We start from the raw sequence: 22,198 nt of genomic DNA on the forward strand, positions 1-22,198 counted from the left end.
GTGTCCGCAGGCCGCTGCCCCGGCCCCCGGGGCCGCCCGACCCCGCGCACACGCACCTCTTCCGGACTGGGGATAACCGCGGAGCCCGGGTCCGGGGCGAGCGGCTTCAGTTCGGAGCTGCCACCGCACGCACGGGTGAGGAGAGGAGCGCAGGGGATCCAGGTTCTCAGCCAACCCGGGCCGGAAAAGACAGCCTCGTGCTCACTGGACCGCCCCAAAGCCAGAAGTGGAGCTGTGGTTCAGGCGGCAGAGCACCAGTCGCGGGACCGTGGCCAGAGCCTGAGCTCCAGTAACTTACTTGACAAATAGCCATCCCTCATCCCCCAGCAGCAGCCTTGCCTTCAGGAGTAGGGACACGGCGAGGGCGGGAGATGGGAAACACTGGCTGTCCCGTGCCCGGCAATGGCCTGGCCACTCGCTCACACAGGGCTTCCCAACAGCCCAGGTGAAAGTTTCACAAGTTATGCCAAAGCCCCTGGCTGAGACTTAGCACTAAGCACTCAGTCTCTCTGGTGGTCTCTTAGGGTACTTCTTTGCCCATTTGAAGTGTGCTTGTACTTCTTACCTCTTACCCAGTTACACATGATCTTGCACTCCACCACCCCTCTCCTCCTGGGGCTTGAACTCAGGGCCTAGGCCCCACCCTTGAGCTCCTTTTGCTCAAGGCTAGCACTCTACCGAGCCACAGCTCCACTTCTGGCTTTTGGTGGAGTAATTTATTGGAGATAAGAGGCCCACGGACTTTCCTGCCCAGGCTGGCTTTGAACCTCCATCCTCAGGCCTCAGCCTCCTGAGATGACTGGTGTGAACCACCACAGCCGGCATGTATGATCTTACTTTGTTTTTAATTGCCCTCACCTGGATAGAAATCTGAATCAGAAGTGATTCTACAACATAGGATCAGGGTCCTGGCAGAAATCTTGTAGTTTAGCCGGGCGCTGGTGGCTCACGCCTGTCATCCTAGCTACTCAGGAGGCTGAGATCTGAGGATCGCGGTTCAAAGCCAGCCCCGGCAGGACAGACCATGAGACTCCTATCTCCAATAAACCATCAGAAAACCGGAAGTGGCGCTGTAGCTCAAGTGGTAGAGCGCAGCGCTAGCCTTGAGCTGAAGAGCTGAGGGACAGCGCCCAGGCCCAGAGTTCAAGCCCCACGACCGACCAAAAAAAGAAATCTTGTAGTTTACCTTTAAATCAGCAGCTGCTCCAAACTGCAGGGGCCTTCCCTGACCTAAGGTAAGGTACAAGCGATGTGACACACACAGGCAGTGTGGAAGATGTTCGTTATGGGACTCCTATTTGAGCAAGTATTTTAAAACTGGAAACAATTGGGGGATTTTTACTTCTTCACCGGAAATAGGATGAAAATAAAGAACTTTTTAAAATACTGGTTTGTGGCATTAAAAAAAAATCTTTATCTTCAGAGCTGGGCACTGAAAGATTAACAATATCACCCACATGATAGCTGAGATCCCCTTCCAACAAGCTGATGTGATGCAGTGGGCTGAGCGCATGAAGAGACGGAGACTGGCTGTGGATCGATGATGGCCACACATTTTTCAGTATTTTATCATTTTAAGTCTTCAACAATACTTTGAATTCTTCCTTAGGTGCTTGCTTGCTTGCTTTCTTCCTTCCTTTCTTCTGTCCTTCCGTCTTTCTGTTTGTATTTCATACTGTGGATCGTGCTCAGTAGGACTGCAGCGGGGGTGGGGGGGGTGGGCATGAGTGCCCCCTCTGTCAGGACAGGGCTTTTGCAGCCCCAGGTAGGAGTCTCCAGGGCTCACAGGGCTAGCAAAAGGTACCCTGTCCTCACCAAGTCTCTGGCAGCTGGCCGAGGCTTTGCCAGGCACCACTTTCTCTCTCCAGACTGCTCATTCTCTGGTAATCCTCTTCCTTGGGAACTCAGAGTTTGTCTTCTCAACTTCATTTTTTAATTGTTTTGATAAAGGTGATGTACAGAGGGGTTCCAGTTACATGAAGTCAGGTAAAGAGTACACTGGATTTTTGGACAGTGTCACCTCTTCACCTGCTCTCTCCCAGTTTTTCCCTCCTGTCTCTAACCACTAGTTGTATAGCTCATTTTCAGGAGTGTCCAGTAAGCACCATGGCTGCATTTTTTTCACCCTTTACCCCTTCATTTCTGCACCTCTCCAACAACTCACTCCCCAACACACATGAACACAGAACAAAAAGAAAGGAAAACAAAAACAGCACCAAAAAAAAAAAGAGAGAAACCTTGTTTTCATTTCCTGGAGCTCATTTCAATAAATAATTTGTATGATCAGATCTCAACTTCTTTCATAGTTTTTTTTTTTGATTGCTAGTTAATGTTTTGTGGGTTTGTTTGTTCCCGTAGTTGAACTTGAAGGGACTTGAAGGGCAAAGGCTGGGTGTCATATTTTTGGTGTTCTCTTTAGCAATACTTTTAAATAACAAAGTGTTTAGGTGAGATACTATGTTAACATCTTCCCTATGCACAAAACCAACAGCTGCATTGCTGCAGTGCTGCTGGAGTCTGGGGGTCACTGTGGCCCCCGAGCTGCTGTGTGTGGTCCCCCATTGCACATACATTGTGTCCTGCACTAGCTCTCAGCAGACACTTGTGCACTTAGAAAGCCAGACAGGAGTCAGCCAGGCCAACACACAAAGATTCTTGTAACACATAAAACACAAGTGTGCGTTTCCATTTTCAAAATTACCCTTTGCATTATTCCTCAGCAGATGCTATGAAATTTGTGTCTCTTGAAATTAGTTATCAAAGGACTGTCTTCATGCTGTACTGTACTTTTTGTTGAATACATTTTCTCTCCGTGTGTGTGTGTGTGTGTGTGTGTGTGTAAAACCACTTTCTTGGCTAATGAGCCTTGCCTCTCAGTGGAATTTCTAAAAGGTAACCATGCTTCTAAATAGTTTCCTGGCCTCTGGCATCTCTCTGTTTCTTCATCCCCAGTTTCCATGTTCTTCCAAACTAATATAAAGTATAAAGGATAAGTATGCTATTTTCCTTTCCCCCCTAAGGACTGCAATTGTTGGTCTGGTAGTATCCGGTGAGTGTGAAATCCGTTTACTTTTAAGGCTATAACTGCCTTCCACAGGAAGTTTCCACAAGATTACCATGCGTCTGTGATTTCCTCTATACTCAGTGTAATCTTCATTGGAAGAGTGCTTATCAGGCCCCCGATACTAAATAAAGCACCCCTTCCTTGCCAGCAGGCTCCCAAGTGGCTTTCCCATGCTCTCTTTAAACATTATTTCCCACTACAACAAACATGAAGGATTGAGCTATGCATCACACGAGATTTCTAAGGCGAGGGGCATGCAATACAAATATAGTACAACAAAAGATTCCACAGTTCTGGGATTTTTGCTTTATGGCTTTGCTTCCCTTTTAGTGAGTAATAATTAACCAAGTATAAGACTTTAATGCAGGCAGGAGCTTACCTTCTTTCCTAACACTCCTGCCCAGTAATTATTATTACCCATTCCCAACTGATAAACATGGGAAGTGGAGACCAGAGAAGTTAGAGTCTAGGGGGTTCCACAGTAGTAAAGGGTAACTAGAGCTGAAACCCGAAGCAGCAGCATCTTCAAAAGCCTCTGTGTGTGTGTGTGTGTGTGTTTCAGTATTTTATATCATATTTCAAACAGTTGTATAGATGGGATATTTCTCCTCCTCCTCCTCCTCCTCCTCTTGATTTGTCAGTCACTGTGCTTGAACTAAGGATCTGGGTACTGTCCCTAATCTTTTTTAAAACACTAAGGCTAGCACTCTACCACTTGAGCCAGAGTACCACTTCCGGTTTTCTGATGATTAATTGGAGATAAGAATCTCATGGACTTCCTGCCCGGGCTGGCTTCAAACCACTATCCTTAGGTCTCCTGATTAGCTAGGATGATGGGCGAGAGCCACTAGGCAGCTGGCTATTTAAGAGTCATTATTCCTTCTGATGGTGATGAGCAGGAGCATCCTACTTTTAGATAAAGACTAGGTTAAATTTTTCGTTATCTGCTGCCTTCCAGGAGCCTCAAGCATCTAAGTTCCTTTATGCTATCAGTTCTCACAGTGAGGTCTGGATCTCTTCCGTAAGTTAGAAGATAAATCTAGAGTCCGGATGGCAGGACTCCTCTCAGAAGGCAACAGCAGGTGGGTGTCTTCGGGTGCTTCTAGCAGATGTGGCTGGCCATAAGTGCTCAGGAACTGCAGACAACTGGTGGCTGACACATTTGGACGTCTCTCCTGTCACAGGAGGCACTTCCAGATGCTGCAGTGTGTGCTTGTGCGGCTATGAATAATTCAGGTAGCTATCTTGTCATGTTGTGGCCATGTGACAATGGTTACACTCTCAAATATGTTATTATTGGCTTGAACTACAGCACTGGGATTCCCTCTTCTGCTCTCTGATTATCTATTCAGCACCATCCACCAAAGGTAAAAGAGAGGATAATTTCATAATTAAAGTCTTTGATGAACCCACAGGAGATGCCTAGCTTGGGAAGCACAAGTTCATTGATTTGTGTTATTTTAAAAAGGCTGCAAGGGCTCTTGTTTAGTATCGTAACTCCTCACTTCTCAGAGTGACAAAGACTCACCCCAGAAACCTGTTGGCAAGGCAGGCTCTTAATAGGAGGTGTGCAAGTGTGAGGTGCTGAGTTTAAACCCCATACCAACAAAAGAGAGGGAAAGGGAGGGGGAGGAAGAATTGTCAGAGTATAGAGCACTGCAGCAGGCATGTCAGTGTTTGAGATAGGAGGATTTCGTTTTATCATTTCTTTTGGGTAAACATATTATCCTTTTGGTTTTGGTGTCTCTGTAGCTATACTATCAGACATTGGAGACTAAAGAAAAGGCTGTTGCAGGCCCAGGATGTGGCTCCAAGTGGGAGAGTGCCTGCTGAGCAAGCTCTGAGTTCAACTCCCGCATCACTAAGAAAACAAAAGCACACTATTACAATAGTCTAGATAGGAGGAAAAATGATGGAGGTAGTACTCATAAGGCTAGAGAGAAGATGCTTGTAAATACATGTATATGGTAGAATCCATCGTGTGTGTGTGTGTGACAGTACTGGGGTTTGAACTCAGGGCCTGGATACTTTTTCACTCAAGGCTGGAATGCCTCCACTTGAGCCACAGCTCCATTTCTAGCCTTTTGGTTGTTAACTAGAGATAAGAATCTCACATTTCTCTGCCTGGGCTAGCTTTGAACCGCAATCCTCAGATTTTAGCCTCTTGAGTGGCTAGGATTACAGTCATGAGCCACCAGCGCCCAGCTTAACATCTACCTTAGATGCAAGGAGCAATCTTAGTGGCATCTCCAAACGGGTCTGTGTTGGAATCCTGGAGTATTATGATTATATGCATTTGTGTGAGAAAGTTAGAATGCCCACCAATAAGGAAAAAAAAATCCCATGTTTAAGATTGCAAACTTAAGATGTCCCTTGGGCTGACCTCTGACTTCTGGTGAAACCTGAAACCGGAAAGAGGGGTCTGTGTTCTCCTTAAGTTTGAAACTCTGCGCAGACACTGGCTTTCCTCCACACCAGAGAATGTCACGCCACCTTCAGCTGGAAAGCTCCTTATCAAAAGGCCTGAAAACACTTCACACTCTGACTGCCTCCTGGGTTGGAGCCAATCTTTGTTTATTTCAAGTTTCCTTCCTCTATTGACTGTCACAGACTTCCTTCTGGGTCCTTTGCCAAGGAATGCCACGTCCTTTTGAGCAGTCTCTTTGCCCTTCTCACTGAACTTGCCTATTTTCAACACATCTCCTGATTGTCTCTATGAAGCTTTTCAGAACAAACTGCTCTCTGCAATCTTCCATTCTCCAATCCAGTCTCCATTTTAGAAATAGAGCTACTTTCTTTCTTCCTTTCTTTTCTTCTCCTTCCTTCCTTCCTTCCTTCTTTCTTTCTTTCTAGTCCTGGGGTTTGAACTCAGGACCTTGCACTTGAAAGGCACAACAACTCTAGCTCTCCTTTTACTTTTCAATTTCCTTAACAATCCTGAGAAATGTACCTCATTTATTACCAACAATGATTATTTCTTGGGCTTGACTTTTCTTACGTTCCTCACCTTTACTTCCGGTATTTTTAAAAAACCAAAGTACTCAGTACATGACATAAGGACTTGGATCATTCTAGACTTTATTAGTGACAAGTATTTGGTTTTAAAGGATCAATAAGTTTGCAGAAGGCATCTGTATTAGGAGAATTAATTCACTGAGATCTTCTTTACATTGAATTCCAGATTCAGCAGTGGAGATGAACTGGAAACTGTTGATTTCAGGAAGCCTGTGGGCTCAGGAAGACAGAGCTTGGTAACTTCCACGGCGGGGTGAATGCTGGGACACCATGTCCACAGCTGATTTCGTTCGCGTATAACAAAGAACGAGCAATAAGTCATTGCACAGAGTTATTATGAAAAATAAACAAGAGCCAGGGAGTGAACAAAATCCTTGAAACTGATCAAGGAGAATGTGCTAGAAAAATGCGGATGGCTTATGTACATCACTTTAACTTCCCAAGGGCCAGTTGGGCAAGTGATGGCTTCTCTCGTACCTTTTCTCTAACAATGGGGTCAGATTACTGAGGATGCAACCCGATGCATGGACATGTAACCCCTCCCTCTGTCTATCACCTCTATAATATCAATACAGTAAATTCTGAAAAAAGGAAAAGGAGGCAATGGAAAAAGAAGCCCTTAGAGCGAGGCCCTGCCTGCACCTCCCCCCCCCCACCGCATGTAGGGAGAGAACACAGGTGGGGGACGGAGTTTGTTTGCTGTTACAGAGTAGAGGGCAGATGCTGGTGTAGCCCACATGGATGTTTTCAGTGATATTTTCTAGCAGTTATTTATCTAGTACCAAAATGCTCTGAGAAAGTAGCCTTGTACATGATGCACTTTGGTTTGATTCCCAGCTCCAGAACTGACAGCAGTGGTCTTTTGGGTTCGCTCTAAGTATCCAAGGCCCTCAGCCTATCCATTGCACAGCCCCTTGCTCTGGACCTTCCATCTCTCTTTTCTCTCTGAATACACATAAAAATTTTACTCGGGGTATATGTTTTTGGGTCTTTATTCTAAAAAGGTTCTTAGTAGAAGTGTTGGATAACTTTCTTCTTCTCCCCCACCCTCCCTCCCTCTCTCCCTCCCTCCCCCTGCTCTTTCTTTTGAACTCCCTCTGCCACTGGTGCTGCAGCCCACTTCTTTTCCCTTTGGCTTCTTTTCTTCTCAGGTAAAGATCTCCACTTGCCTGGGTTGGCCTCGAGTCACAATCCTTCTGTCTGGGCTTACAGATGTGTACCACAGTACCCTGACTCCTAGCATATGTTCTGAAAATGGAATTAAGACACCAGGAGCCTTACCTTCTAAGATACCTTTTTATCTTTCTAAGACATCTAATGGAGAACCCTGAACAATGTCAAAGCAGAAATTGCCTTTTGCTTCCCAGAAGTTTGAAGGAAGATTACTATGTGTAATTCAAAGCAAGAAATCTAAAAGTCAGAAATAATATCAAGTTGGAGATATAGTAAAGTTGACAGTTTACATGATATTTGCATACATTCAGAAATTCCTGAGTGAAAAATAATATATACACATATACCTGCATATACACACATAAAAAGTAGTTTTAATGTTCATTAAAAATATTAAATGGCCACCTGTGGTGAAGCATGCTGGTAATCAATGAGGAGGAGGAAACAGGTCACGAGTTTGAGACCAGCCTGGGCTATACTTTGCCAGGCACCTGTGGCTCACGCCTGTATCCATCCTAGCTACTCAGGAGGCTGAAATCTGAAGATTGCGGTTCAAAGCCAGCCCGGGTGGAAAAGTCCCTCTGAGACTCTTATCTCCAATTAACTACTCAAAACTCAGCATTGGCTCTGTGGCTCAAGTGGTAGAGTGCTAGCCTTGAGCACAAACAGACTGAGGGACAGTACCTTGGCCCTGAGTTCCAGCCCCATAACCAATAGCAAAAAAAAAAAAATTAAATGATTCTTGTCAAAAGTTGGAATTCAACTAGGTGCTGGTGGCTCACGCTTGTAATCATACCTACTCAGGATGCTGAGATCTGGAAGATTGAGGTTTGAAGCTAGTCTAGGAAGAAGAGTCCTATCACCAATTAACTAACAAAATGCCAGATTAGAGGCATAGCTCAAGTAGTAGAGCATCAGCCTTGATCTAACGAGTTTAAGCCTCAGTACAGGCATACACACACACACACACACACACACACACACACACACACACACAATTTCATACCCTTTTCTATATATTTATATACACATAATAAGGAAAAATTTGCATAATACTCTGACACTATTTTTTAGCATGCTGTAGTCAATTTTTATATTAGAGTTCATTCTTTAAAGTGATTAAATGATACTTTGTGATGTGGGTATATTAGCTGGTTCTATTTATCTGCACCTGTCTATAAGTGGAGAGACATGAGTCATTGATTGTTTCTAGGTTTTATTTTTTCTGTTAGAAATGATGTATCTATAAAGTCCTTGTACATTTGTCTTTGAGTTTAATGGCAAAGATGTCTCTCAGAAAGATAGAAAGATTTATATAAATGATATGATGAGGTAAAAGAAAATGAGCATTTTGAATAATCAAAGATAATGCCCAACAAGCCTCCAAAACCATAGCTTTTTTTTTAAAGAAAAGGAAAAGGGCTGGGAAGGTGGCTCAGTGGTAGAGTGCTTGCCTTGTATGCATGAGGCTCTAGGTTTGATTCCTCAGCACCATATAAGCAGAAAAAGTCAGAAGTGGTGCTGTGGCTCAAGTGGTAGAGCGCTAGCCTTGAGCTGAAGAGCTGAGGGACAGCGCCCAGGCCCAGAGTTCAGGCCCCATGACCGACGGAAGAAAGCAAGCAAGCAAGCAAGCAAGAAAGAAAGAAAGAAAGAAAGGAAAAAAACAGGAAAACCCCAGTTTCTTTATCACAGTAGTGTATGGTGGTCCTTTCCCTTTTCTCTATGCTCTACAGAAAAGATATTAGTAATCTTTTTAGTGTCTTATTAATGTGATACCTTGCAAAACTGACAGCTTATTGTTTCATGTTGTTCTTCCCTAACTTCTACTTTTGATGTCATTAATATTTCTTTCTTAATGAACCCCTTTATTCACCTCCTCCTCACTAATTTCTTCGCCTCAGCTTTTTTCTTCTTTTTTGGTACCAGCACTGGTACCACTTGAACTCACAGCCTCATGCTCTTCTTTGCCTTTTTCACTCAAGCCTGGCACTCTACCAGTTGAGCCACAGCTCCACTTCTAGTTTTTTGGTAGTTAATTGGATATAAAAGGTCTTCTGGGCTTCCTTCTGCCTGGGCTGGTTTTCAGCTCTGAGCCTCAGATCTCAGCCTCCTGTGTCACTAGGATTACAGATGTGAGCCACTGCAGACCCCATCCCAGCTACTCAGCTCCAGCTTTAGCTATTGTTGTGTAATCACCGTGACTTAAAGAAAATACTCACTTGGATTTTATTTCAGTTTATCTCCCCACCCTTTCAAACAACTTCTCCTGACCTTCTCATAGTAGAAGCTAAAGTATGTTGTTTACATTCAATGCACATTATTCACAGTCTCCACTTACTTCATTTCATGAAAATCTAACAGAGGGGTGAGAAGAAAAGACACATCCTCCCCCGCCCCCAGTAGATAATTCCAATATACCTATTTGATTCATTTTTTTAGGCCTGCTTCAGTGTCTTTATTGCCTGGGAGTATATGTTAATGCACACTTTCTTCTGATAGCAGAACATGTTCGTATTAGGTTTATGGAAAGGATGCTGGGCCCAGCGTGTCTGCACTGCCTTGAGTTCCCTTGACGACCAGTCGGCTCTGCCCACATGGGACCTGGAAGACAGAGCATGTGAAACTGTGCGCTTCCGAGAAGCAGTCTGCAGTCCCCGCAGCCAGAGGCCGGGTGGATGTTCCTGGAAACAAGCACTCAGGAGTGCTACTTTTAGCCATAGAAGCAGCTCGGATCTGGTGCACGAGGAGGCAGGGCCCAGTGCGGTGCCTTTTCTAAATCCCTTGAATGAGCTACTGCTGGAAGGTGCTGCCTGAGCTCAAAGCAGAACTGTGGCCTCCATACAACACAGGCCTCGTGTCTTTCTAACATCAGGTAAGCCCAAAACGGGGCCAGAGTGCTGGGGACCGGTGGCTCACCCCTGTAATCCTAATTACTGAAGAGCCTGAGATATAGAGGATCCAGATTTGAGACCAGCCTAGGCAGAAAGGTTTGCTAGACTCCATCTCCAAAATAACTAGCAAAAAGCAAGACTGGAGGTATGGCCCAAGTAGTAGGTACACCACCAGTCTAGCAAATGGACTTCAAAATCAGTATTACCAAAAAGGTGATATTTATAAACAATTTCTGATTTTTATTTTTTACTTTTTTGTCAGTCATGGAGCCTGAACTCTGGGCCTCAGCTCTTCAGCTCAAGGGTAGCCCTCTATCACTTGAGCCACAGGGCCACTTCTGCTTTTCTGGTGGTTTATTGGAGATAAGAGTCTCATGGCAGTCTTGGGCTGGCTTTGAACCGTGATCCTCAGATCTCAGTCTCCTGAGTAGCTAGGGTTATAGGCGTGAGCTACTGGCATCTGGCTGATTTCCTTCTTAAAGGGGGCTTTATACTTCTTTTTTTTTTTTTTTTGCTTTATACTTCTTTACTTTGCATCACACTTGCTTCTGTGTTCCATTAGAATTGTTCAAGTTGCTTCAGCTGGGAGAGCCTCAGTTACCTCCCAAATTACTGGTTAGGATTAAGACACGTGTCTCCAGTTCTGTCTGTGTGCATGAATAACAGAGACTTGTGCCTTAGGCCTAAGAGCCCTGGTCAGTTCTGCTACTCATTAGACTGCTAACCTTGGCCACATTACTTAACCCTCTCCTGTGAACTGGGAGGAAGAATAATACCAACACCTAGATTCCTTTTGTCAAAGAAATATAGGCAGCTTGACATATTATTATTTGTCCACCTTTTGCTCAACCATAAGTTCATATTGACACAATGAAATAAGGATGGTTTGGGAACATTGTATGAATGATGCAAAAATGCTATCAGTCAGAAGCAAGAGGTTTGTTTCTTTCCAGAGGTTTTAATGTCTTAGGTGATGTTTTAGATCCAACCCAAAAAGTCAAGTCATAGACGTAAAATAAGCACTGCAGGGCATTTATAGTGCATCTGACATTTATTTACATACATGTTTTTAGTGTTAAGGCACTAGGTTCATAGAATACGATGTTATTTGATGAGACTTCTTTAAGTAACCAGCTCAGTTTCCATGAAACTAAACTAGTTAAAAACTGAACAATACCATTCCATTTGAAGTAGTGAAAGATGCTTGGGGCGTAGCTCAAGATGGACAATGACTGCATAGCCCGTGTGAGTCCCTGGGTCCAATCCCCAGTACAAAGAAAGAAAGAACGAAGGGACAGAGGGGGAAAAGTATTTAGATCTCCAAACTCCTCTGCTATTCCCTTGGTCCATAATTTTGGAGAAAATGAGAACCTCTTAGCAGGTAACTGTCTCTAGGTGACTTAGTTACTTTTATTCTACTTCAGTTAAATAAATAGCATTTATACATGACTGTTAGTCTAGCTGTCTGGAATTCAGAAATGAGCAAGTCACATTGTAACCCTGGAAAATAAAACCCAAGATCACAAACGTGTTGAGTAGGTGGAAACTGTGCTTTTGAGGAGTGCCCTGCTTATTAGAAGTCGAGGATATGAGCAGTTAGATCACTCCCTGCGTTGTCTGGCTTATAGAATTCTATATTCCTATCTATTTCCCAGGCTCCTGGTTTGTTAGCTTAGGTGCACATTTATTTTCCATCTTGTGAATGCGGCCAAAATTTCTGCCCCGGAGACAGGAGCTTGGGTGAGCCATTTGCCGGGGCCCTGAAAGCTAACTTTCTCTGTCACACAAGCCGTTGTTGTCATCAACTTGGCTCTGTGCCCCCAGAGGCCTGTGCGACTCAGTGACAGTGGCCATCGGAGCCTGGACTCAAGACAAAGAGGTCACAGATCAGGGAAATGCAGTGATGGCGGACCGCTGGGGTGGGGGGGTTGATATGAGGAGACATTTCTTTTTGTTTTTAAAGATTTTTTTTTTCCTTTAAAGAGGTTTCAACAAAAACACCCTCGGTTCTGTTACTTTTGCATGAGATTTTAAACCACGTTTTGGTCCTCAAGATAACTCTGTTCAATACTACAAAGTCACTCTGTACTAAGATTGCATTCCCCATATGATAACAAGCATTCAATGTTTCCAGAGACCCATGCTTGGGACGACATATGGGTATAAATTCAAACTCTCGTTTGAATTAGCTCCGCTTTTAGAAGTCCCTTTGATTTAACATCTGCCCGGAGCTAGATTAAGTTCTTTTTAGGATAACAGACTAGTGGGGTGATGGTGGCTCACGCCTGTAATCCCAGCTACTCAGGAGGCTGAGATCTGAGGATTGCGGTTCAAAGCCAGCTCAAGCAGGAACGTCCACAAGATTCCTATCTCCAATAAACTACTCAGAAAAATCCAGAAGTGGTGCTGTGGCTCAAGTGGTAGAGTGCTCGCTTTGAGCAAAAGAAACTTAGGGACAGACAGTGCCCAGGCCCCAGGTTGGAGCCCCAGGACTGGCAAAAAAAAAAAAAAGAATTGAGTTCCAAGAGAAATCTTAAAGCAAAAGTAGATGGATGCTTTTAAGTCCACATGCACATTTTGTGGAAAAATAATCATATACTTAGGTTTCATATCTATCGGTCTAGTTTTCAATAGTTATAACTTTGTGTGACAAATGATAATATTGCTCTGTAGTGCTGGTTTAACTTGAGAAAGATACCTGGGAAAGGTTACATGAATAAGTGTGTGAGTTTGCTTTGTTTTATTTTGTGCTGGTCCTGAGGCTGGAACTTCAGGGCTTCATGCTCTCCCTTAGCTTTCTTTGCTCAAGGCTTGGCTCTACCACTCGATTGATATTTCCATTTCCTGCCTTTTGCTGGTCAGTTGGAGTTAAGAGTCTGTTGATTTGTCTGCCTATCCTGAGCAGACAAATTCTGATCCTCAGATCTCAGTGATTATAGGTAGGAGAATGAAGTTTTAATAGTTATAATTCAATTTATTTCAATTTTGTAAGGATTAAATCACATCACCTCCAAGGGAAGAGGCATTACTGAAGGAAAGTGTTGGACTACAGACAAACATGTCATGCTTGCTGGGCAGGTACTCTGTCACTTGAGCCATGCTTCTAGCTCCCCCCTTTTTTTTCTGGTCCTAGGGCTTGAACTCAGGTCCTGGGCTCTGTCCCTGAGCCTATTGTGCTCAAGGCTAGTGATCCACCACTTGAGCCACAGAACCAGTTCTGGCTTTTTCTGAGTAGTTTATTGGAGATAAGAGTTTACAGACTTTTCTTCCTGGGCTGGCTTCAAACTCCGATCCTCAGATCTTAGTCTCCTGAGTAGCTAGGATTATAGGCATGAGCCACCAGCGCCCAGTTCTGTAGCTGTTTTAGAGGTAGGGTCTCCATTTATGCCAGACCTGCTCTGGCGTGCCTCTTCTGTGGCTGTGGATGACAGGTGCGTGCCACCACGCCCAGCCATTGGTCGAGATGGAATTTCATAAACCTCTTTTTTGTGTGTGTGCAGTTCTTGGGGCTTGTACTCAGGGCCTGGGCACTGTCTCTGAGCTTTTTTTGCTCAAGGTTAGCACTCTTCCACTTGAACCATAGCTTCAATTCCAACTTCTTTGGTGGTTAATTAGAGACAAAAGTCTCACAGTCTTTCCTACCCAGGCTGACACAGAACCACAATTTTCAGATCTCAGCTTCCTGAGTAGCTACTAGGCTTATAGGTGTGAGCTTCTTTTTGCCTGAGCTGATCTCAAATTTCAGTCCTCTGATTTCTACCCTCCCAAGTAGCTAGGATTATAGCCTTGAGAGTACCTGACTTCTCCAGAAATTTAAATATTAAATTTGATGGTATATAGTATATTCACATAACAAGTGAGGGTTGGGTATAGTTCAAGTGATTAGCACTACCAAACAAGCATAATGCCCTGGATTCAAGGCTCAGTATGGCCTGATTAATTAATTGGTAGAAGACACATAAATACACACAGGCACACTCATTTTCTCTATAGACTGATAATCTTTCAAGTACATGCATTGTACTGATGCTAACTATTTAATATGCAATTTCAGAGGCAGAAACACTACGAGAAACTTTGGAATAAAACCTCTCTGTGGCTTGGCAGCACTCATGGGAATAAATGGTGATAAACTGTGGGCACATGAACATCTATATTTGAGTATATGCACCACCCCACCCCCGCCCCATCACGGGAGAGCAGTGGAGGCACTAATTCCAATCTAGTAAATATGGCTTCCGAGTAAAAGGCACACACCCTTCACTCAGACAGGAAACCCATTCTATGTAAACCATGGAGGTGATTAGAGAGCATTTTAATAGATCATTTCGTGATGCCATGGAGAATATGACCAGGGTTCTTATTCCACTGCAGAATTTGAATTAATTCTGCACCTGGGGGAACATAATATTTAAAAAAAACCAACAAGGGCTGAGGTGTAGCTCTGTATAGAGTCAGTGGGAGAATACGGAGAGAGCATGGAATTTGGAGTCAGCTGAAACCCTGGTTACATCTTTTTTTTTTGGTCAGTTATGGGGCTTGAACTCGGCCTGGGCGCTGTCCCTCAGCCCTTCAACTCTAGGTGAGCGCTCTACCACTTGTGTCACAGCCTCAGGCGTGAGCCACCAGCACCTGACCCTGGTTACATCTCATCTGTGTCTCTTAGGTGGTCATAGGCTGCTTATCTAACCTTTGAGCCTCAGTGTTCTGGTTGTGTGTACTTTGCCCGATGGTCACAAGACCAGAGATAATGTCTCAAAACTCGATCAATATGGTAATTGTTGCGATGTAATCATTGTCTCTGAGTCTAAACAGAGTCTCAAAGACATAAAGAAAGCTTCACCCAGCTCTGACTCCATCCCACCTTTCCTTCCCTCATTAACCAGGGTTATAGGTGGCAGCCAGGGAACTTGTACCTTTAGACAGGTGTGAACAGTGCTAGAGACCATGACTCCATGGTCTTCTGTGTTGCACACAATGTGGGAAATGAAGCCCATTTAGTCCAGTAGCCCATTTACACCAGAGCTTTTGGTACCAAAGGAAGTCTTCCTCTGAAAGGAAACAGACAATAAGATAATTTCCCAAGGAGGGAGAGATAATTGGCTAATTCATGATCAACCAAGGCTGGATCCCAGCATCCTCTTTTGGTCCAAGATGGCCATCCCTTAGCCCAGCTCTACCAGATCCCGAGTCACAGAAGGGTAAATTGAAGCTTAAAGATGCCTTCAGCAGGCTGGGTGTTGGTGGCTCACGAGTGTAATCCTAGCTACTCAGGAGGCTGAGATCTGAGGATCGTGGTTCAAAGCCAGCCCAGGCAGGAAAGACTGTGAGACTCTTACCTCCAATTAACCACTAGAAAACCAGAAGTAGGGGCTGGGAAGGTGGCTCAATGGTAGAGCGCTTGCCTTGCATGCATGAGGCCCTGGGTTCGATTCCTCAGCACCACCTAAGCAAAAAGAAAAAAACCGGAAGTGGCGCTGTGGCTCAAGTGGTAGAGCACTAGCCTTGAGCTGAAGAGCTGAGGGACAGCGCCCAGGCCCAGAGTTCAGGCCCCACGACCAGACCCCCCCAAAAAAATAAAAGAAAACTAGAAGTAGCTGTGGCTGAAGTGGTAGAGTGCTAGCCTTAAGCTGAAGGACTCAGGGACAGCGCCTACCTAGACCTAGAGTTCAAGCCCCACCACCAACAATAAAAGATTCCTTCAGCAGCAGACGACAGATGTGAAATGGGGCTCTTGACCCCCACATTTACATTTACATAGAGTTGTACTATCAGAATAAAAAGAAAAAAACAGTCAAGCCCGGAAACAAGCCGTTACAGTGAAGAATAGGAGGAAGAACAGGATTACAATGAATGGTCTATAATTTTTTTTTTTTGAGTGTGGAACTGAAAACCCAAGAAAGGAAATGCTATGTCTAGTTCATCTTGATTTTATTTTCTTGGATAAGGGGCCGGGCCTTCACAAGGAGCCAAATGTATAGGGGTTCTGGAAGCCAGAGGCCTGGCTAAATTTAGATCTGATTCCTGCTTACGTAATTTTCCTTGTGCTTTCAATTATTTATATGAATATATTATTTATATATGTCTAGAACTTGTGCTTTTAGCACTCAATAAGTAGGAATAATTTATAGGATTATGGAGCTCTTCCTGTCGCTACCTTTCAGTGTGTTCTTTTGCATTGTTAATTAATTGTTCCATTTCAGTCTTTCCCGGCAGGCTTCTGGGACGTGAACTGGCTAGAGAGCGATATGTTAGGATCAACTGTTAGCTTCACAGGTGTATTCCAAAATGCAATCAATGATCCTTCCAGTCATTCCTCTCCCTATAGAGGACTCAATGGTACAACTGAACAGACCATGTTCCTTACATACCAAGGCACTAGCCAAAGCACAAGCCAGTTTGCAGGCCTGAAATAGCACTTGCCTGCGTGCCTGCCTGCCTGCCTGCCTTCTTTCCTTCCTTCCTCTGTCTCTATCTCTCTTTCTTATTTCTTTTTGGGCAGCCCTAGTCTGGCCCTTTCCTCCTTGATCCTGTATTGCTGGGATTTTGTTCGGTAACCCAGTAGACAGGCTTGAATTCAGGGCCTGGGCTCTGTCCTTTGATTTTTTTCCCACTCAAGGTTGGTTCTCCACCAGTTGAGCCACACTCTTCTGGCTTTTGGGTGGTTAATTGGAGATAAGAATCTCAGGAGCTTTTCTGCTCTGAGCCATGCCCCCCCTCCCAGCCCCATCCTGGCTGGACGTCAGATAAATGTCAGTGACCAGGTGACAGCCTGTAACTGCGTTAGAATGCCATCCGCTTGCTGAATGACACTCCCTCCAGCGCCCAGACAACCGGCTGTTACCATGACAACTAGAAACACCACCCATTCCCAGAAAAACATGAATAATCCTCAATTCTCTCTTCATTATCCTATCCCTGCCCTCATTTCATTTGCCCTATGTATCTCTAACCTCCTAACTTCCAGCAGGCCAAAAGCTGATCTGAAAATCTGTCCCCCATGTCGATTCTTGGCAAGAATAAAAGCTCCTGTTCCTGTTCTTGCCTTATAATATTGGTTCCATGACTCTGAGCAGAATAAAGGGCTCCGTTTGGGGTAAAAAATGGGTAACGCTGTAGGCGGAAGCCAGGCAGGGCATCGTGCAGCCTGGGGCCGGGCGCCCTGCTCCCACGATTCCTGGGTTCCCCGGAGCGGATGCACATCGCTCCAGGCCCCTTCTCCTGGCTGTGCAGCTAGCTCCCTGACTATGTCTTTCTTCGGGAGAAGGTGTCATAATGACACAAATAAAGCGGGGGCAGAGCCCTGCATGTTCAGGCTGACATCTTTTTGCCTAATCTACCTCAAAGGCATCAAGCCGTTGGCTGGGAAGGAGGCCTTAGAGCCAGTGGGTGAGCTGCACTCCAGGCCTCTGACTCTGCGGTCCAGAATGACTGCACCACGCTCACGAGTGTCTCTAAGAAGGTAGACTGCGTGCGTAGCGACTGCCATGATGTGAAGCTGTACAGGACTTAGCTACTCCGGAGGCGCAGGTCTGAAGGTCAAGGTGCAAAGCCAGCCCAGGCAGACAAAGCCAAGAGACGCTTATCTCCAACTAACCAGCAAAACACAGCCGCGGAGATGCAGCTCGAGGGGGAGAGCACCGGCCCTCAATGGAAAGAGGGACCGGAAATAGGGAGGCCCTGAGTTCAAGCCCAGTACCAGCACAAAAAAAAGAAAAAGGAAAACCACGAGATACCAACCAGAACACTTCAGAGAAGGAGCTGGGAAGGCACTGCTCTTTCCTCAGCATGGCCTTCGATTCTCCACCACCTCACTGAAGGGCGACTAGGGAGTCAAGTGCAATTCTAGGAATCCTGGCCTCTTCCTTGCCGCCCTCCCACCTTGAGCTCCCCGTCCTCGTCCTCTCGCACAGGGCAGGGAGGGGGGGATGAGAGGGGACAGGGTGCGGCTGGGGAGGTGCGTCAGCACATCTACACGGCCGCTGGGTGGCAGCTACCCAAGGCTGGGAAAGTTCTGGGGGTTCTCAGCCTCCCAGGCGACTTCCACTCTGGGGTGGGGGTCTCGGCCTCCCCCCGTAACTGTGCTCTCTTAAGGGCACATGTCCAGTTCCCCAGCTCTTCCAGCGTGTTCCCGCTGGGCAGCAGTGTGGGCCAGGTGACGCCGTAGCTTGATGATTGCTTGACTCATGGAGAAGGCTGGGTATGGGTTTTTTGTTTGTTTTTGCCAGTCCTGGGGCTTGAACTCAGGGCCTGGGCACTGTCCCTGAGCTTCCTTTGCTCAAAGCTAGCGCTCTACCACTTGAGCCGCAGCACCAATTCTGGCCTTTTCTGTGTATGTGGTACTGAGGAATCGAACCCAGGGCTTCATGCATGCTAGACAAGCACTCTACTACTGAGCCACCTTCCCAGCCCAAGGCTGGGCATTTTTGCCCTTCACAACCCTTCTAGAAGGAGCACAGACCACCGAGTCCACCAGTGCTGCCCCTGTGCGGTGAGCGCGCCGCACAGAGCAAGCTCATCGTTTTGGCAGACTGGCAACATGGGAGCTGGGCCACGAGGCCCCTTTTTTCTCCCTCTGGTGATCCCCGCAACTATCTCCAAGCTTTTCTCGTTCTTTCTCTCACCTAGGATGGTATTCAGCCTCTCAGGGGGCGGAGGCTCCGTGATGGATCCTAGGAGGGGGTGACCCTGCCACAGACGCCCCTCTCCCTCCCCGCCCTGCGACGCTCAGAGCCCAGGGCCCATCCTCCAGGAACCTTAGTCGGACTGGGCATTCACCAATGGACCGGTGCTTATTTTCACGGTGATCTAGTGATGAGAGAGGTGGTATTTATTTACAGTAGATGCCAGGACAGGAAAGTAAGCAATTGGCCCAGGGTCACGGAACAAATTAAGGTGTTGAAATACTAGGTGCGGAGCCTTTCTGCCTGTTCACCTTAGTCAACGGCGCGCATCACCGGCCAGGCACAGGTAGAAAGCATTCTTATCTCATCACTCTCAAAATTACATAATCCCTAACAAAAACAGCCAGAGGGCAGTGGACAGGAAAAAGCCAGGCTCCTTGTGCTGCGCAGATGCTCCGGGGCCTGCTCACCGAGATCCTATACAATAATTGAGTGCGTGAGTCACACTTGGGCCACATTCAAGAATCATCTTATCCCCTTCACGAAATTGTGGATTGTTTTGACTTGCTCCTCTCGGCCTGTTCCAAGTTGCCTGGCGGTGTGTTACTGAGACAGTCTTGTGGGTCTGAGGCTCTACTCGCAAATGCTGAATTATGGAGTCCATTAAGAGGTTTAGAAGATCTGTTTGGAGAGGCAGGAATCCAATAAAGCTTCTAATTTTTCCACGATGACTGATGGATCTGGAAGACGCTGCAGGGGTGGCTGTATCATGCTAAGTGTTTAGCATGTGCCAGTGTTGTCACCTCACATGAACCCTTGAGTCCAACCTCATCATCCCACATGACCTGGGAGCGCCAGGAGGGGAGGCGGGGGATGCTGCCTCCCCTGGGAGATGGAAAGAGGTCAGGGTGCTGAGGTATACCAAAAAACAAAACAAAGCACAGCACATGCACGCGTGCGCACACACACACACACACACACAGCCTGAGTCTTCATTACCTGGCAGGTTCCTCGCGCTGCTTTCATAGGTCTTTGGATTTCTTCCCAAAATGTTGTTTTGCAAAGGGTGTGTGGAATAAAGTCAGTCTGCTGGCAAATAGGATAGTTTCCTTCTTTTTTCTTTTCTCCCCACCCCTGACGACAGGATATGGAAGTTCAGCTCCAGAAAGAGCCCTCCCTCCTCCCCAGCGACGGGCAGAAGTCGGAAGCGATGGCCACCTGGCCACATGTTGCTTTGCATCCCTGCAGAGAGGCCCTGGTGCCCCACACCCCCAACACCAGGATATTGTGTTTAATCTCAGATGCCCAAAGTCGTTTGGGTTGTCTGTGGTGTACGCGGCGGGTGCTGACTGGAGCGGAGAAGCTGGCCGCGTGGCTGTAGTCCCGCTCACCTGCAGGTGGTTTGTTCCTTGGTGCGCCTTCAAGGCATGTATCCTACGAATCCTGACGGTGACAAACCATCCTCCGGCCCAGCACTTTGTTAATAAATAAGGCTTGAAAGCCAGCCCAAGATGCATGTGTTTGCTAGGCTGGTAGATTCCTTCTTCAAAGGCAAAGTCTCTTCTGAACACGGTACACCAAAGAACCTATTAATTAAGAGAACTTACAGTGTCTCCCTACAGAATAAGGATAAAAGGCATCACATGCATTTCTACTTCAGAGTCCACTTGTTGGACAAAGTTTATTGCTCTTGCTTCCAGCAAAGAATTCACTCCTCTGACCTCTCAATCATCTCGCTGCGCATACAAAACAATTCATTAATGTCAACAAGATTTATGAGGACATATCCGGTAGGGTGGAGGCCAGAGGACTAGACCTCAGACCTTGAGTCAACATCTTCGAGATACAATCCAAATGAAATTGATCAAAGTCCTATTACTCGTTGATGACAAGTTGAGCATCAAGACATAGGTTAAAGATGAAACAGGAGACTTTTCAATATTTTTTCCCCTGAATTGTGTTCATATAGACAACAAATCCTGAAACACTTCAAGCCAAATTCCTCCCTAGGTAGAACACAATAGGGTGGTTGGAGCTCACTCTCTAGAAACAGAATTTCTAGAAAGTAATTGAAACTTCCAGAAAGCTGAAAGGAAAAAGTGCAGCCTCCCAGACAGGAACCAGCTACTAAAGACTCTGAAACATACAGGAAGGATAAAATCAGCCAGTCCAGGCAGAAAAATCCAAGATTTTTGTTGTTGGTGGTGGTGGTTGTGGGTTTTGAACTCTGGGCCCAAGTGCTGTCCCTCAGCTCTTCAGCTCAAGGCGAGCGCTCTACCACTTGAGCTAGAAGTGCCACTTCCGGTTTTCTGGTGGTTTGTTGGAGATAAGAGTTTCATGGACTTTCCTGCCCGGGCTGGCTTTGAACCGTGATCTTCAGATCTCAGCCTCCTGAGTAGCTAGGATTACAGGTGTGAGCCACCAGCACCTGGCCAAGATTTTTTTTTCAAATCTCCAGTTAACCAGCAAAAAGCCTGAACTAGAAGTGGAACAATGGTTTAAGAGGTAGAGTGCCAGTCTCATGGAAAAAAGTGAGTGAGGCCCTATGTTCACCCTAGTTTCAGCACACACACACACACACACACACACACACACCATCTTCCCATTTCATGAAAATGGAGGCTGAAGTCTCATGCCTTCTGTTTTTATGCAACTCAAGAGCTTTAGATATAATTATAAAGCATCAAACCAACTGATTTTTAATTGATCCCTAAATAGCAATGCTAAAAATCCTGTCTTGGTTGACAAGCAGCTAATTCCATTTCCTTTTAGAAACACAACTGTTAAGAGAATCGCACAACCTTCCTTGGGTATCAGGTAATGAGCAGATGGCTCACAGACAGGGCAATTCGCTAGAAATTGAATCAGAAGAGTTCAGCAAACCCACAGGGCCATTTTACAGCTGAGTCTGAAAGCCTTAGAAAACAGGGTTAGGTTAGAAGAACTGACACATGCTCAGGAGAGAGAAAGGTCTCCCTCTATTGCTGTTCTGATCTGAAACAAAAAAAGGAAGGAAGGAAGGAGGGAAGAAAGGGAAAAGCTAAAAGACAATCCACTTTTTTGTGTGTGCTTCCAGTGACTTGAGGAAAGCCACGGACCCAGCGCGGCCTGGCTGTGCAAATCCAGTGACTAGGGCCCTTCATCACATTCCTACCAATTATGCTGCTCTCAAAAGAGTTGAACTAAGTCTTAACATGTCAAGAATGCTCAGGGGAGGAAAAAAATCAGCAAAAAAAAAAGGGGGGTGGAGAGCGGGAATTTTGCCTTTTTGGAATAAAAATAGCAGAGGTTTCGGGGACTGGCAAGTGGAGACTTGCTAGGCCACCCCTGTGAGTTACGAGGTGACATCTGGGTTGGGAGATGACCTGTTTCCCATTGAACTTGGGGCTCTTCTCATGAGGTTTATCTTATCCTAGATGGAAAAGCGCCAT

Source organism: Dipodomys ordii, unplaced genomic scaffold, assembly GCF_000151885.1.
Source record: "Dipodomys ordii isolate 6190 unplaced genomic scaffold, Dord_2.0 Scaffold11, whole genome shotgun sequence".
NCBI lineage: Eukaryota > Metazoa > Chordata > Mammalia > Rodentia > Heteromyidae > Dipodomys > Dipodomys ordii.